Genomic DNA, 3,349 nt, shown 5'->3' with positions numbered 1-3,349 from the left:
ATGAACTTCTCCGTTATTTAAATTTGAACTTCTAAGTATTCTTGTATCGATGAAAACCTATTTTTTATAATCCTTTTTGACTGCTCTGTTTTTTAGTTTGACCTTTTTGGTTTTGTAATAAACAGTGAACTTTTCTACTTTTAACTTTGAGCATTTGTTTTTTTTAAATGGGGACAATCCTTTCTCATATATTTTTTTCAAACGAGGAAGGGAGTGCTAGTGAGGGATGGCGTCGATGGTCGGGGAGGGGGATGAGGGGCGGCGCCGATGGTTGCGAAAGTAATCTTCTCTGTTTTTATAATGGATAAATCCTTTTTTGTACACACTGAAGTTTTTTATTATTTTTTATTTGATGTTATTCTATTTTTTATGAACATGAAAAACTAATCTTTTTAAAATAAACGCCGGACTGCTCTGCTTTTTTTAATTTAGTCTTATTGTTTTTTTAAGAAACAAAGAATATCCAAAAATATGTATATGTACATCAAACTGCTCTATTTTAAGTTTGATCAACTGAATATATTTTTAAGTCTGTCATAATTGAACATTAACATGTTTATTTTATTTTCCAGTATCAGTACAGTGTTAGTAGTAGTCCCTGAAGACACGGTGACAACAATTATAATAAACTCACAAGTAAAGAACACTCGCATCTCCCATCCTGGTACATCTAACTCAGTCAAACCGACAAGCTCTACGTAACGCCTCACACTGGTTCTTCTAGCTGACACAAACATGACCTGCTTAGCTTGGTTAACAACCACTAGGCTATGACAAAATCAGCGAGTGCGCAGCTAGCTCCTGCCTCCAGCTACTTCCCTGGAGCACTGCGTGAGGCACTCGAATGCATCAAGCACGTATGGCAAACATAGTACACATGGATCGAGTACAACTTTATTAACGGCGATGGCGACCATGGACGGTGGAAGAAAGACGATTGGCACGACCTATAGGAGTCGTCCTTCTGATGTAGTACAATGTGGACTTCGGCAACACCATTCATATGGCCGGGAGGTAGCAACGCCCGGTGGAGACGTGGCAGAAGGGAAGGTCGCAGGCTGGAGGAGCGACGCTAGGAGCTTGCTTGCTGGAGCAGCGGGAGAAAGAGGTATGTTGCAGGGCGGCCGCCCGCGTTTATGCATCAGGGAAAGGGGCCATAGCTGCGGGTGAGAAAGCAATGTTCATAAGCGTGCTGCTCATTCACTGAAATCGATGGAACTATTCTAGTCTGATACTCCCTCCGTTCCTAAATATTTGTCTTTCTAGACATTTCAAATGACTACTACATACGGATGTATGTAGACATATTTTAGAGTGTAGATTCACTCATTTTGCTCCGTATATAGTCACTTGTTGAAATGCCTAGAAAGACAAGTATTTAGGAACGGAGTTTTTGCTGCAACTTACCTTGTGGAAAATCACTAGATCCGAGATCGCACGACTTCTTTCTTTATCATATCTGAACTTCAGATTAGTGCCTTCCCATTTTTTGCTCTGGCACGCTGTACAAGCTTCAGATAGAGGAGCACAGTACACAACACTGGACGCGAGTAGCAGCAAGCTTTTCCATCAATTAGGAAATTGATGAAAACAATGAAAGAACACTTACTTGATAACCAAGAAACATTGTGAAAAAATTCAGCAGAAAAAATACAACTCTAATCTCAGTTTTTCACATTCTACACGATTAATTCTTTTTTAACAACATACATATGAAATTAACTAACGGATCAAAACTCGGAAAGGGACTCTCTTTTATGCAGATGTAGACCCAATCATTCATGATTCTTCTTTAACATACTACAAGATGAACAACAGAGAAGCATCCATACCAACAATACTGACTTGCAAACAATATTGTAGAAACAAACATCAGAGTTATCGTCGCTTGAGCGAGTAGAGCTGAGGCAGCCATGGAATTAGTAGTCGAGGAGCATCCATTTTTTTCTATGGCCTAATGTTGTCAGTCCAAGCACGCACATAACCGATGAAATTGATTTCAAGATCCAAGTGCAGTAGCCTATGGAAAAGCTAGCAAATAACAACAACTTCAACCAGCAAAAGGGCACAACATAGAGCAACCGTAGTAGTGCAGCAGGCAGATTTACATGGAGCAGCAGAGGTTCACATGTTCAAGCAAGCGACGACGGGGAAGGTCGATCAGAGGTGCCGGAGCAGGTCACGTACTAGAGATGCAAGGCAGGAGGCGGATGGAAACACCTCGATCAGTTAGTAGATGAACTTCTAAAGTATACCAATGTTGAGCTGCAAAAAAAGTGGCTCCAGAAGCCCCATGAGGAATTAGACCACACGGTTGGGGCTCCATCTATCTCCTACATCACCGGACGAGCTCTGGCCATGAGGAAGAACACAACCGGTTCTCACCATGAACTTGACCATAGCCTTTTGCATCAGAAAGAAAAAAAGAGCATGAGCAGAGAAGACACAGGCACCGCCGTGCGTCGCTGGTCGCGTCGTGCTACCAGGATCCTGCTCCGGTGCGGTGAGAGAGGTCGAGGATAGGGGGAGCGGTGCCCAGCGGAGGTAATGGAGTTGGCCGGAGGCTGGGGGCGGGTGGCCGGAGGGAGGGCGGGGCGTGCTGCGGCCTGCCGGAGGGGAACGCGGGCGACGGGGCGGTCGCCGGAAGAAAACGCGGGGGCGTGAGACCCAGGAGGCGGTCGACCCCGTCGTCGCTGGGGGCGGGTGGCCGGAGGGAGGGCGGGGCGCGCTGCGGCCTGCCGGAGGGGAACGCGGGCGGCGGGGCGGTCGCCGTAAGGAAACGCGTGGGCGCGCGACCGGGGAGGCGGTCGACCCCGTCGCCATTGGGGACGTTCCGGCGGCTGGTGTTGACGGGGGCGGCGGGGGTGGGGGGATGCCGGAGGGTGCGAGAGAGTTGGGGCGGGGCACCTACGGCGGGGGATGGGGTCCGGGGCGGGGTGGAGCACTGGCTACGGGTGGGGAAGGGGGTCGCCGGTGGGTTGGGGATGGAGGCGAGGGAGGTCGGGATCCAGGCGCGGGAGGTGCGGGACAGACGATCGATTTTTTGGTCGGTGGAGTTTGGGAACACCACCGCGAGCCGTCATGATCCAAATAACTATTCTAATCAGAATAATGCTATTATATATATATAATTTAAATGTTGACTATAAGTGATAAATGCTTACATATATTGCATGCTTGTTTCAGACCATCTACGAGGCAGGTGATAAATGTCGTTAGTCTTTTTTTTTATCAATTTTCATTGCAAAATGGACTTCAATTATTCAGTAATTGTGTTTGTGTTATATTGTTTGTGCATGTGAAATTTAACATATAACTTTTGTAAATTTTTTTAAGAGCTTGTGGCAAC

General features: G+C 46.3%; 1 long non-coding RNA gene across 1 annotated transcript; it reads right to left on the bottom strand.

Annotated features, from left to right (window-relative positions):
* Positions 1-602: 602 nt before the first annotated feature.
* LOC125524829 (uncharacterized) lies at positions 603-3,035 on the bottom strand. Its single transcript, XR_007290965.2, has 2 exons — positions 1,408-3,035; positions 603-1,160 (listed from the first exon to the last, which is right to left on the bottom strand). It is a non-coding gene; the product is annotated as an uncharacterized LOC125524829 (long non-coding RNA).
* Between the last annotated feature and the right edge of the window lie 314 nt (positions 3,036-3,349).

The sequence above is a fragment of the Triticum urartu genome, chromosome 7A (assembly GCF_056163025.1).
Source record: "Triticum urartu cultivar PI428250 chromosome 7A, HENAU_Tu73, whole genome shotgun sequence".
Classification (NCBI taxonomy): domain Eukaryota; kingdom Viridiplantae; phylum Streptophyta; class Magnoliopsida; order Poales; family Poaceae; genus Triticum; species Triticum urartu.
Note: the sequence above shows the minus strand (reverse complement) of the source record. Positions and strands in the feature narration are given on the sequence as shown.